The 14,950-nt window shown below is 40.7% G+C and overlaps 1 non-coding gene across 1 annotated transcript; it reads left to right on the top strand.

Annotated features, from left to right (window-relative positions):
- Positions 1-6,732: 6,732 nt before the first annotated feature.
- Positions 6,733-6,806, top strand: trnar-ucu (transfer RNA arginine (anticodon UCU)). The gene has a single exon. It is a non-coding gene; the product is annotated as a tRNA-Arg (tRNA).
- Positions 6,807-14,950: the final 8,144 nt, after the last annotated feature.

Here is a 14,950-nt window from a genome sequence, read left to right as displayed (position 1 = left end):
CAGTCCTTCTCCTTGATTCCTTCTCCTCGATTCCTTCTCCTCAAGTCCTTCTCCTTGATTCCTTCTCCTTCCTCTCCTTCCTTCTCCTTGAGTCCTTCTCCTTGATTCCTTCTCCTTGATTCCTTCTCCTTGATTCCTTCTCCTTGATTCCTTCTCCTCGATTCCTTCTCCTTGAGTCCTTCTCCTCGGTTCCTTCTCCTCGATTCCTTCTCCTCAAGTCCTTCTCCTTGAGTCCTTCTCCTTGAGTCCTTCTCCTTGAGTCCTTCTCCTCGATTCCTTCTCCTCGATTCTGCAGGAAATGGTTGAGGAAGCTCAGAGGAGGAGACGAGAAAGGAGGAACAGAGGAGAGAGAGAAGCAGAAGGGGAGAGAAAGGAGAAGAGGAACAGACTACTAGTGTGTATTTTTAGACAGAGTGCTACAGAGCACTACAGAGTACTACAGAGTACTACAGAGTACTACAGAGTACTACAGAGGCAAAGAAAGGTAGAGGTAGAAAAGAGGGAATAAGAGAGAGAGAGAGAGAGCAGGAGAGAGGGATAGAAAAGATAAGGACAGAGAGAGAAGCGATAGAGTAGTAGAAAAGAGGGAGAGAAAAGAGTTAGAAAAGAGAGTGAGAGAGAAGGGAGTGAGAGCAGGAGAGAGGAAGTGAGAGAGGATGATGTAACCTCAGTGTAATCCTGCTCGTTCTTCTTCTTCTCCCAGAGTCTGACGTGACGTCGTCGTTATTTCTCTGCACGTTTGAATCACTAGAAACACGAGTAAAAATAAAAATAATACTCGAAATCAAAACATCTGCAGAAACCGAAACCAGCAGTTTTTGACGAGGACCAGATGTTTGCTCCTCGTGTGACTCAACTCTTTTACATGAGTCACATGATGATGATAGATCAGGTCCCAGGTCTCACAAGTCATTATAAATACATTAAAACAACTCACAGTGGCAGATGAAGAACAACTAGAGTTCAGCAACGTCACCAGGATCGGTGTTACTGGGGCCCCGCCCTCTGGAGCCAGGCCTGGGGTGGGAGCTCGATGGTGATGCCTGGTGGAGCTCGGCCCGAAGGAGCGACGTGGAGCCGCCCTCCTGTGGAGCCACCACCCGCGGGAGGAGCCATACGGGGCCGGTGCTGAGATCTGGGTGGAGGTCAAAGGTGTGGACCTCGACGACCGGATCTGTGGACTCTGGGACATGGAGAATCCGTGTATCATTCGTTCATTCGTTTTTCAATATAAAACCAAAAATAAGAAAACGAAAAAACAACAGTTTTCTTCGTTATTTGTCTCCAAAACCAAAATGAAAAAACAGATAATGATTCGTTTTTTCAGTTTTCGATTTTGTGTTTAAATGAAGAATGGAAAAAACGGATAACGGCCGTTTCCCGTTTACGTGACGTCCGTGACTGCGATGCCGAACTTTTGCACCGCGTACGGACTGAACCAAGACTGATCCAGGTCCGAGACCAGACCGAGACCAGAGCGGGACTGAGACCGGGACCAGACCGAGACCAGAGCGGGACTGAGACCGGGACCAGACCGAGACCAGAGCGGGACTGAGACCGGGACCAGACCGAGACCAGGGTGGACTCCGAGCTTTGACTCTGAGCCTCCACGGGGTCCGAGCCTCAGCTTCGAGCTCCGGTCCTGCCGTGGGCTCTGAGCCTCCGGTCTGGTCCCGGTCTGGTTCTGGTCTTGTCTCGGTCTCGGTCTCAGGCCCGCTCTGGTCCCGGTCTGGTCCCAGTCTCAGTAGCGCTCTGGTCCCGGTCTGGTCTGGTCCCGGACCTGGTCCATTTGAACCAAAAGCTCTTAGTTCGATTCATTTTCATTGGTGTGAAAGCGTCAGTCGGAGGCTTTGCACCACCTCGGAACCAGCCGCGGTTCTTGAGCGCGGAGAACCAGAGCAGCTCTGTCCCGGTCTCAGTCCCGCTCTGGTCTTGGACCTGGATCCGTCCTGATTCAGTCCGTATGCGGTGAGACCGGGACCAGACCGGAGGCTCAGAGCCCACGGCAGGGCCGGAGCTCAAAGCTGAGGCTCGGACCCCGTGGAGGCCCGGAGTCAAAGCTCGGAGTCCGCCCTGGTCCCGGTCTGGTCTCGCTCTGGTCTCGGACCTGGATCAGTCCTGATTCAGTCCGTATGCGGTGCAAAAGTCCGGCATCGCAGTCACAGAAGTCACGTAAACGGGAAACGGCCGTTATCCGTTTTTTCCATTCTTCATTTAAACACAAAATCGAAAACTGAAAAAACGAATCATTATCTGTTTTTTCATTTTGGTTTTGGAGACAAATAACGAAGAAAACTGTTGTTTTTTCGTTTTCTTATTTTTGGTTTTATATTGAAAAACGAATGAACGAATGATACACGGATTATGGAGCCTGTGACTCTGTGGACGCGGAGCCTGTGACTCTGTGGACGCCTGTGACTCTGCGCGGAGCCTGTGACTCTGTGGACGCGGAGCCTGTGACTCTGTGGACGCGGAGCCTGTGACTCTGTGGACGCGGAGCCTGTGACTCTGTGGACGCGGAGCCTGTGACTCTGTGGACGCGGAGCCTGTGACTCTGTGGACGCGGAGCCTGTGACTCTGTGGACATGGAGCCTGTGACTCTGGGGACGCGGAGCCTGTGACTCTGTGGACGCGGAGCCTGTGACTCTGTGGACGCGGAGCCTGTGACTCTGTGGACGCGGAGCCTGTGACTCTGGGGACGCGGAGCCTGTGACTCTGGGGACGTGGAGCCTGTGACTCTGTGGACCTGTGACGCGGAGCCTGTGACTCTGGGACATGGAGCCTGTGACTCTGTGGACGCGGAGCCTGTGACTCTGTGGACGCGGAGCTGTGACTCTGTGGACGCAGAGCCTGTGACTCTGTGGACGCGGAGCCTGTGACTCTGTGGACGCGGAGCCTGTGACTCTGGGGACGCGGAGCCTGTGACTCTGGGGACGTGGAGCCTGTGACTCTGGGGACCTGAGTTTGGGGGCTGAGCATTTCACTGAGAGTAAAAATCCGTCTGAAGAGATTTGGAGTCTGGATTTAAAAAGGTCAAAGTCTGGACTGGGGCACAGTTTGTTTATTCAGTGGAGGAAATATTAGGCAACAGAAAATATGTCCTCATGTAAAAATAGGCCTCGTTACTTCACTAATAATGTACAGAAAACAAGTCCAAGCTGCCAAAATGGTTGTTGTTTTTGTCGTTGAGTTAAAGTAAAACCATTTTAAGTACATTTTTTTTGTTTTCTTTGGACCCAGGACCAGGTTGTTCCATCAAATCAAGGTGAAAAATAAAGTTTCCGATCACCTTGATTAGAACCTGCGTTAGGTTTTAGCTCCGAAAGATGATTTAGGAAGAAAAAGGAGATGTTTTAGAGTTTGCTGAAGCTGCTCCACGTGCTCCAACACACGGCGGCTGAGCTGTGGGGCAATGAACGTTTTGGATCTGATGAGACTCAGAAAGCCAAAAATGATCTTAGTAATTTGAAGTATGTAGTTGCAGTAGTTGTTTTTAATCTTTTCTATGATATAATGATACTGCACTATGAACTGAACATAAATATAGTACTAATATACAATATATCTGGTAAATATTGTGGATTTGTTGACTAAATGTAAAGAAATAACTGTGTTTTATTCTTGGTTTAGTCACATTTTTAAAGCGTCCAGATGTTGGTAATAAGAAAACTGTGAATTAAGTTTTTAATTAAGAAAAATTTGTTCTGTACTCGGCCCATTCCTGAGAAGCTGTGAGTCACTATAATCACATTATTTTCTGTGTTGTGGTCATTTTTAAGCAGCTTTTCTGGATTTTACCAAAACAAGTGACAGTTTATGTTTGTATTTACTGTCAAATTGGTCAAAAATAAACACATCTGGGACATTTTTTGTAGAAAACTGAGACAAATCACTGGTTTCTGGTCACTGTATCCATTTTAGACCTGGTTTAGTTTCATTTTTGGTCCTAATTTTGACCTGATACAGTCACGTTTTGGATCTGATGAGACTCAGAAAGCCAAAAATGATCTTAGTAATTTGAAGTATGTAGTTGCAGTAGTTGTTTTTAATCTTTTCTATGATATAATGATACTGCACTATGAACTGAACATAAATATAGTACTAATATACAATATATCTGGTAAATATTGTGGATTTGTTGACTAAATGTAAAGAAATAACTGTGTTTTATTCTTGGTTTAGTCACATTTTTAAAGCGTCCAGATGTTGGTAATAAGAAAACTGTGAATCAAGTTTTTAATTAAGAAAAATTTGTTCTGTACTCGGCCCATTCCTGAGAAGCTGTGAGTCACTATAATCACATTATTTTCTGTGTTGTCGTCATTTTTAAGCAGCTTTTCTGGATTTTACCAAAACAAATGACAGTTTATGTTTGTATTTATTGTCAAATTGGTCAAAAATAAACACACTTGGGATATTTTTTGTACAAGACTGAGACAAATCACTGGTTTCTGGTCACCGTACTCAATTTAGACCTGATTTAGTTTCATTTTTGGTCCTAATTTTGACCTGATACAGTCACGGTTTGGATCTGATGAGACTCGAAACGCCAAAAATGATCTTAGTAATTTGAAGTATGTAGTTGCAGTAGTTGTTTTTAATCTTTTCTCAGACGTTGGTAATAATAAAAATGTGATTATAGTGACTCACAGCTTCGTCAGGAATGGGCCGAGTACAGAACAAATTTTTCTTAATTAAAAACTTGATTCACACTTTTCTTATTACCAACATCTGGACGCTTTAAAAATGTGACTAAACCAAGAATAAAACACAGTTATTTCTTTACATTTAGTCAACAAATCCACAATATTTACCAGATATATTGTATATTAGTACTATATTTATGTTCAGTTCATAGTGCAGTATCATTATATCATAGAAAAGATCAAAAACAACTACTGCAACTACATACTTCAAATTACTAAGATCATTTTTGGCGTTTCGAGTCTCATCAGATCCAAACCGTGACTGTATCAGGTCAAAATTAGGACCAAAAATGAAACTAAACCAGGTCTAAAATGAGTACGGTGACCAGAAACCAGTGATTTGTCTCAGTTTTGTACAAAAAATATCCCAGGTGTGTTTATTTTTGACCAGTTTGATCCCTGAAAACAGTGAAAAGAAACATAAACTGTCATTTGTTTTGGATCTGATGAGACTCGAAACGCCAAAAATGATCTTAGCAATTTGAAATAAGTAGTTTTAGGAGTTGTTTTTAATCTTTTCTCAGACGTTGGTAATAATAAAACTGTGAATCAAGTGTAACATAAACATAGTAAAACATAAACTGACACTTGTTTCAGTAAAATCCAGAAAATCTGCTTAAAAACAACCACAACACAGAAAAAAATGTGATTATAGTGACTCAGGTTCGTCAGGAATGGGCCGACACTCTTGATTCACAGTTTTATTATTACCAACGTCTGAGAAAAGATTAAAAACAACTACTTCAACTACATACTTCAAATTACTAAGATCATTTTTGGCGTTTCGAGTCTCATCAGATCCAAAACAAGTGACAGTGTACTGTCAAATGGTCAAAAATGGGACATTTTTTGTAGGACCAAATCAATTTTTTAGAAACTCAAACCAGGTCTAAATAAAAGGAGTAAACCAGGTGGTCAAACCAGGTCTAAACCAGGACTAAAACAGGTCTAAACCAGGACTAAAATCTAAAGGACTAAAACTCTAAACCAGGACTTTAGGTAAAACAGGAAAACTAAATCCCTAAGATGTGTTTATTTTATCATCCAAATTTCAAACAATCAAAGGTTTACATGTAATCAAACTAAAATCTCAGACTTGGTAGAAACTTATCCATGCGTTTGTCTCCAGTAGGTTAGATACTGTAATGTTCTGCTCACTGGTCTCTCCAAACGAGCTGTGAGACGCTGCAGAACATCCAGAACATCCAGAACATCCACAACATCATCCAGAACATCCAGGACGCTGCAGCTCGGGTCCTGACTCGAACTAGGAAGTACGAGCACATAAGTCCTGGTCTCAGGTCTCTGCACTGGCTCCTGTGGCTCAGAGACTTTAAAGCAGCTCTGCTTGTACAAGTGTCTCCATGGCCGAGCACCAAAGTCCATCTGTGACATGTTAGTGTCATATGAACATCTCACACTCTGAGGAGCTCAGGGACCAACTCCTGCTGGTGCCCAGAGTCACGACTAAACAAGGGGAGTCAGAGTTTCAGGTTCATGCAGCTAAAACCTGGAACAGTCTGAACATGTGAGACAGACTCTTCTGTGACGCTGTTTAAATCCAGACTCAAAACATTTCTGTTTAACTGTGCAAATAACTGAAAGGTTTTCATTCCGCACTCTTCTCTCCAATTTATGTCTCTCTTTTTTAATTTGAATCTTCATGATTATTTATGTTTTGATTTGTTTTTATTATGATTTTAATGTATTTCTTATTCTGTAAAGCACTTTGAATTACTTTGTGTACGAATTGTGCTGTACAAATAAACCTGCCTCGCCTGTTTATGTTCTATGTTGTGATATTTGAGGCTGTTTTCTCTCTCGTGGACGTACCTCTACCTTTACTCTCGCTCTTGTCGCTGTTGGCCGCTGCTCTGCCTCCCTCTGGCGGCCGCGGCGGGTACTGCAAAGATGGCGCGCGTGGTGCTGATGCTGCGGAGGATGCGGCTGCGTCGCTGCGTCGCGCGGACACGGGAGGAGGATGTGAGGTTTCTATGCGCCGCCCGCGCCGTCACCGGTTGGCGCAGTCTCTGTGGCGCAATGGAATAGCGCGCTGGACTTCTAATCCAGAGGCTCCGGGTTCGAGTCCCGGCAGAGATGAGTCACTCTGTGTGCCACACGGCAGACCTGCGGAACATTTTACCTCCCGAACATTGTTTTACACCGAAGATACACGGACACGAGGAGGAAGGAGGAGGACAGAGATGCTGAGCTCGTGCTGTTAAACTCAGACTGGTTCATGTGAGGATTTCAGATCAGAGGCTCAAAGTGATGCTCCTCATAAATACTTCACATTAACTCTATTAAAATACTGGGGAAAAAATAGAACCAAAACACAGTGAGTAGAGCTGTGTGTACATGTGTACTTCAGTTTATGGAGGGGACGTCTTCTTTTTCAACTAGAAAACACTTAAGACAAACTGCAGTACTACAGTCTTGTTATAGTACTACATCTATGTTATAGTACTACATTTAGATTATAGTACTACATTTATAGTACTACATTCTATGTTATAGTACTACATTTAGATTATAGTACTACATTTATAGTACTACATTTAGGTTATAGTACTATGTTTATGTTATAGTACTACATCTATGTTATAGTACTACATTTATCTTATAGTACTACATTTATAGTACTACATCTATGTTATAGTACTACATTTACATTATAGTACTACATTTATAGTACTACGTTTATGTTAAAATACTTCATTTATGTTAAAGTACTTCATTTTTTTTGTTATTGTAATATATTTATGTTAAAGTACTAGATTCTTGTTAAAATATAGTATATCATATAAACATAGTACTATGTTTATATGATATACTATATTTTACTTATAGTACTATGTTTATATATATTTACTATATTTTTACTTATAGTAACTATGTTTATATATAGTACTACGTTTACATTATAGTACTACATTTATAGTACTACATTTATGTTAAAATACTTCATTTATGTTAAAGTACTTCATTTTTTTGTTGTAGTACTATATTTATGTTAAAGTACTAGATTCTTGTTAAAATATAGTAGATCACTATGTTTATATGATATACTATATTTTACTTATAGTACTATGTTTATGTTATAGTACTACTTTTATATTATAGTACTACATTTATGTTATAGTACTATGTTTATGTTATAGTACTACATTTATGATATAGTACTACATTTATCTTATAGTACTATATTTATGTTATAGTAGCCTACAATATTTGTTACAGTACTACATTACATTATAGTACTACATTTATAGTACTACGTTTATGTTAAAATACTTCATTTATTTTAAAGTACTTCATTTTTTTGTTATAGTACTATATTTACATTAAAGTACTAGATTCTTGTTAAAATATAGTATATCATATAAACATAGTACTATGTTTATATTATAGTACTACATTTACATTATAGTACTACATTTATAGTACTACATCTGTAGTACTACATTTATGTTAAAATACTTCATTTATGTTAAAGTACTTCATTTTTTTGTTATAGTACTATGTTTATATGATGTACTATATTTTACTTATAGTATTATGTTTATGTTATAGTACTACTTTTATATTAAGACAAACTACTTAAACATTTTCAAACCACTAAGATAATAAAGACAGGATCCTCCGGTTGTTTTTATTTTTATTTTTTTCTGGATAATTAAAGTAACATGGCTCCTTCTGTCGAACTCAAATAATATATATTATATATAGTACCATATATATGTTATAGTACTATATTATAAAAAAAAAAAAAGGATAAAATGTGGATTAAATTTGTCTCTAAGTAAAATAAATACAGAAATATGTTTTGACCTCAAGTCCGACTCAGGTCCCAAGTCAAATACAGGCAAGTCCAAAACAATGAGTCTCGAGTCACTGGCTCATAAGTCCAAGTCGAGTCCAAGTCGAGTCCAAGTCGAGTCCAAGTCGAGTCCAAGTCGTCTGCTTTGAGCTTCAAGTCATTTCAAGTCTTTAAACCAAAATACGAAATACAGCTTAGATTTTTGCAATTTATATGAATTTTCAGATAAATAAATACTTTCATAAATAAGTACAATGTCAATGTTTAAATAAGAAATGATAATTGTTCACTTTGTAACCTCCTGGACAGAACCTGATCGGTTTAAGAGGAACAGAGTCGAGTTGAACTGATTTGTAGTGCAGATCCAAAGTGTATTTATTCCATCTATTCATTTTCTTCCTCTTATCTGGGGCCGGGTCGCGGGGACATTGGTCTAAGCAGGAACTTCCTCACCCCAGACACTTCCTCCAGCTCCTCCGGGGGAACCCTGAGGTGTTCCCAGGCCAGTCCAGAGACATAGTCCCTCCAGTGTGTCCTGGGTCTTCTCCAGGGCCTCCTCCAGGTGGGACATGAACACCTCCTGAGGGAGACGTCCAGGAGGCATCCGGAACAAATGCCCTCTGCTCAGCCGCTCCTCTCCACGTGGAGGAGCAGCGGCTCTACTCCGAGCTCCTCCCGTGTGACTGAGCTCCTCACCCTGTCTCTAAGGGAGACGCCCAGACACCCTGCGGAGGAAACTCATTTCGAGCGCTTGTATCCACGATCTCGTTCTTTCGGTCACTACCCAGAGCTCATGACCAGAGGTGAGAGGAGGAACAAAGACTGACGGTAAATCGAGAGCTTCGCCTTTCGGCTCAGCTCCTCTTCACCACAACGGTCCGATACAGCGACCGCATCACTGCCCACGCTGCACCTGTCCACCTGTCAATCTCACGCTCCGTCCTCCCCTCACTCCAGAACAAAACCCCGACACACTTGAACTCCTCCACTTGAGACTCTCCTCCCACCCGGAGAGGACAGGACACCTTTTTCCGGTCGAGAATCACAACCTCGGACTTGGATTTGCATTTGTTCCATAACCAAAACATTAGAAAAATATTTACAAAAGTACAAAAGTTCAAACCAGCCGCAGCAGTCACCTGCACCTACACACAGCATGAGACTGGCTCCTTTTATATTCCTCCTCCTCTAACTGGATGAGCTCATCTTAACACACACGTAAGTTCGACAATTTACATTCAATATTTAAAAGTGAATTGTATCAAAAACAGTGCCAAAAATATTCTGTTACATCTAAATGCAAAAATATATCTCTGTATTAAATCAACCGTGTTTCTCCTCCCAACAAAATAGTTTCCTGCTCCGGAACCATCTTAAGGTGCTCAGGCTGCTCGGGGGACTCTTTTGGCGGGAGCACCTGAGGCAGACCACACCAGGGGGTAAGTACCACTCACTTCAAACACAAGTACTTCAGTCACATGCATTTATTTCTTTGACTGTTTTACTGTAACGATCTGCACAACAATCAATTACTCAATAAACATTTTTAACTTTGTTTGTTTCTCCTGATCTCACCTGTGAACAAACACTAGGCCCACGTCACGGACCAGATACATCACACGTTTTTAAATGTCTTGTCCAAATCTTAGTGTGAATCATTAAGGTCAGAACAGAAAGAATTCAGATTTAAAAAAGTTTAATATCAGTTATTTTGTCGTGTGTTTTGCAATGAACTGGAAGGATCATGTTCTCTGTAGTTCCCTCTGTTTTACTGCGTTGTACTGTATATTACTGTGTTTTACTCTAGTACTGTTAGTCTCGAGTCCCTGGCCCGTAAGTCCAAGTCGAGTCTCGAGTCCTTGGTCCATAAGTCCAAGTCGAGTCCCTGGCCTTAAGTCCAAGTCGAGTCTCGAGTCCCTGGCCCGTAAGTCCAAGTCGAGTCCCTGGCCCGTAAGTCCAAGTCGAGTCCCTGGCCTGTAAGTCCAAGTCGTAAGTCCAAGTCGAGTCCCTGGCCCGTAAGTCCAAGTCGAGTCCCTGGCCCGTAAGTCCAAGTCGAGTCCCTGGCCCGTAAGTCCAAGTCGAGTCCCTGGCCCGTAAGTCCAAGTCAAGTCTCGAGTCCCTGGCCCGTAAGTCCAAGTCGAGTCCAAGTCGTCTGCTTTGAGCTTCAAGTCATTTCAAGTCTTTAAACCAAAATATCAAATATAGTTTAGATTTTTGGAAATGGAAGGATCATGTTCTCTGTAGTTCCGTCTGTTTTACTGCGTTGTACTGTAGATTACTGTATTTTACTCTAGTACTTTTGAGTATCGCAGTACTTCAGTTTCATCCAAAGTACCAGACAAAAGTGGGAGGGACATGTTCCAGTTTGTTTCTCTGAAATTCAGCTCCACATTTATCAAATTTAAAGACAAAAGTATTTTCTAAAAACATTTTTTTTTTTAGCAGAAGCATCAAATCTTCTCAAAATACATAAGTTTAAATGTGAGTAATTTATATCTTAACTTGTTATATTTACTTTACTTTACTTTTAAAACACAAAAATATGTGTATGTATGTATAATAATTTGAATATATTTCGTTTTTTTGCATAATTATTAATGTAATTATTGTTACTTTATTCCTTATTATTATTTTCTGGTCATTATTATTATTATTATTATTATTATTATTATTATTTATAATGTTATTTTTTAATTTATTGTATTTATTTATTTTATTATTATTAGCATTATTATTATTATTATTATTATTATTATTTGCATTATTATTTTATTTTTAATTATATTTTTATGTATTATTATTTTATTTTTTTCAGTGTCTGTTAAGAGTGGGTGTGGGGAGGAGGGGGTTTAAACGTGGCATTTGTATATTTGTACATCTTGTGGCATTTTTTGTGTGGCCGTAAGATCACAATATAGGGGGAAAAATAATAAATAAATAAAATATATATGACACAAAACACAAAATTATTCAAAATTTGTCCCCAAAACTCATTACTCTCAACACAAACACAATAAAAACACAAATATACTGAATAAAACAAATAAATATAGAGTATAATTTCGATTTGAGCATGAATGGTGTTTTCAGAGATGCTTGTGTAATCCCACTCGTGTCCACCAGATGGCGCTCCACCTCCACCTCCAGGATCCGGAGCGGGCAGAGGCATCGCTCCAGAGCCGAGTCCTGTGCTCTCATCTGGGGAGAGAGGGAGAGGAGGGAGCGCGGAGGGGCCCGGCACATTCCATCACTCCGCCAGGACTTTTACGCACGACAAGTTGTGCGTAATTTCTCAAATAATCGTTCTGTTTCTGGGTTAATTCGCACATCGTTACGCTCTGAGGCGCAAATTCTCAAACATTTATTCACAAAAATACATGTATTACGGAAAAACAAACAAAAAATATGAACACACACTCGAAGAGAAGATGTAGTAGTGTTTTATTTTTACTTTTAAATCCGTGCGTAAATCGGAAAAAGACAAAGTTTGTGCTGGAGGAACATCTCAGTTCATGGGGCACTGGATTTGAACTCAAACCTGGACATTTTGGACATCACCATTACGCATTCTCATGATTGTGTTGGCGCATGGAACAACGAAACGCGTAATTTGGAGTCGTTTTGTCCTTTACGCACGTTTGGTTCGTTTTGGTACATGTCCTGGCGCATTTCGGTGCTTTTTTTTTTTTTTTTTTGTGCCGGGGTTGTTGGCCTGATCTGGGGGAGAGGAGAAGGGTCGGGGGGGCGGGTCTGGATGTGTTTACGTCAGACACAGAGAGAGAGGAATGCTCCGCTGGACCGAAGAGCAGCGCGTAAAGTTGGAGACGTTGGAGACGAGAGCGCACCGGAAGCGAGCCGTGCGTAATGATCAGGTCAGAACAGAGGAAACCTTCATAGTGGAGAGTTCAGAAAAGATATTACTGCTCTCACGATATTATTAGTCATAGGGTATTTTATTATAGTGCGTAAAAGTGTAGTATAGTGTGAAAAAATAGCAGAAATAGCAGGAAAAAAACTAAAAAAGCTTCCATTTTTATTTCATAAAACCAAACCTTTGTTGTATTTAAAGGGCACATATTAAGTTATTTTCTGATCCATTTTTATAATGAAGTTTCGCAATGACAAACAGACCTGGAATTGTGTTTTCTTTCATTCACACATGTGTAACACACAAACCCTGCACATTTAGGCTGAGTTCTTCTCTTGAACTGAAAACACTCTGTTCCACCTTGTGATGTCATGTGGGACGTGCTCCACACACGTGGGACGTGCAGTCACACACACACAAAAAAAAACTGTTGTTGTGTCCATAGGCAAGACATTTAACCCACATTGCCTTGTATGAAAGTGGTGTGTGTGTGAGTGTTGGTGGTCGGAGGGACTGATGGTAACGATCGGCAGCCTCGCTTTTGTCAGTCTGCCCCAGGGCGCCTGTGACTACAATAGTAATTTATCTACAGAGTGTGGAGTGACTGAATAAAGCTCTGTGAAGTGTCTTTGTGGAAAAGAAAAGTCTGTGAAAAGCGTTATATAAATAAAAACGTAGTTAAACTCTGTACACTTCATTTAGGAGTGTGCACGGCCATGAGTCTGGTGATATGAAATGTATCACACTATGCATGTCCCGGTTTGATATATACTGATACATCCCAAAACTAAAACAAAACACAATATAGTATGATTTAAAGGTTGTATAGAGGATATTTTAAGGGAAGAGAAATAATTTTTCAAATGTTGTGCATGTGTGACACCACCTTCCTCCTCCACAGCTCCTCAGTAGAAACATCTCGTCCCGTCTCTTTACTCTAGAAATCACGTTTGTTTACAGCCAGTTCAGAATTACCGTTGAAGTTTCCCGTCTAGAAATAATTTAGCGACCGACGCGTCTTCAGTTTTTAGACCCTTCGTCTGCTTCAGTCGCGCCATCGCTGGAAGGAATCTCCAAGAATCACCTCAGTTTGTCTTCGCTCCTTTTCTCCTTCTCTTCTTCTTTCAGCGACCTCAAAAAACTGACTTTCTTTGGCGGCGAACCGGTCGCGGATTCTCGTCCGCCGTCGCGACAAACTCTGTGCGAATTGCGACGAAGCTACAGTTTGAAAAAGCCTCTAAGAACCGCCCCATACACCACGAAATCCCCGCGCGACAACGAGTCAGTTACGCTAGAAACATAGGTCGTCAATCAAACACCCTAACAGCCAATAGATAAAGAGGGAGCCTCGTTTTCTATTGGCTGATGTTTATCTGGCCTCAACACGTCCACAGTTGATGGATTTTCATTCTTTTTTTTTTTGGTCATCATAATTACGAAGCTGCTGCATCTCTGTAATGGTATTTTAAACTTTCATTGACAATTTGAAACTAAAAAAAAAATCCTCCATACAACCTTTAAGTAAGTAAGTAAGTAACTTTTTATTTATATAGCGCTTTTCACAGACATTTGTCGTAAAGACACTTTACAGAGCATTATTCAGTCACTCCAGACCCTGTGATGGTAAACTACTACTATAGCCACAACTGCCCTGGGACAGACTGACGGAAGTGCGGCTGCCATGTCAGTTGGCGCCATCGTTCCTCTGACCACCTCCAACATTCACACACACACACACCACTTTCATATTTTATTTAACAATAATTACTTCTAATAATACAGTCATGTACGAATTCACCAGCACAAAATTGTACATTAATTGCTTTATTTATTTTATATCATGAGAACAGTAAATGTTAAACTCGGGAAATTTTGTGAAAAATACGATTCGAGATTCAAGAATTGCGAACTCCACTGTTCAAAAAAAGCTGTTCAAACTACCACTGCATGACATCACAAGGAGGAACGGGCCATTCTCAGTTTTAGAGTGTTAATCATGGTGTTAATCATAAACAAAAACAACTCGGGGTATGTTTTTGAAGAGCTAACAACATTCTAACGCGTCTTAAAACTCACAAAAAGTGTCAATTTTACGCAATATAGAACCTTTAAACTCATATCAGCAGTGGCGGAGTTTGCAATTTGGGGGCCCTGGTGAATTTGAGTTTGGGGTCCTCACTATAATGCACTGTTTTATTTATTCTGTTTTTTCCCCCATTGTTCATGAGACACACACATCTTTATGGTGAATTGGAAACTTGTCTTAATAGTTCTGTTGCCTACTGGAAAACCAGAGCTGAAAGTAATTTTATTTTTCTGCTTTTTTGATTATGGGGTCAAGCGGATGAGTTGTTTGGTTGGTTGGGGACCCCTCAAAGTTCAGAGGCCCTAAGCAGCTGCCTACTTTTGCCTAATGTTAGAGCCGCCCCTGACGGACTAATAATAAAGTGTTAATCATAAACAAAAACAACTCTGTGTATGTTTTTGAAGAGGTAACAACGTTTTAATGCGACTTAAACTTCACAAAAGTGTCAATTTTGCGCAATAAAGCACCTT

The sequence above is a fragment of the Boleophthalmus pectinirostris genome, unplaced genomic scaffold (genome assembly GCF_026225935.1).
Source record: "Boleophthalmus pectinirostris isolate CB_2022bp ecotype Guang Dong unplaced genomic scaffold, ASM2622593v1 HiC_scaffold_20, whole genome shotgun sequence".
In the NCBI taxonomy this organism is placed as follows: Eukaryota; Metazoa; Chordata; class Actinopteri; order Gobiiformes; family Gobiidae; genus Boleophthalmus; species Boleophthalmus pectinirostris.
Note: the sequence above shows the minus strand (reverse complement) of the source record. Positions and strands in the feature narration are given on the sequence as shown.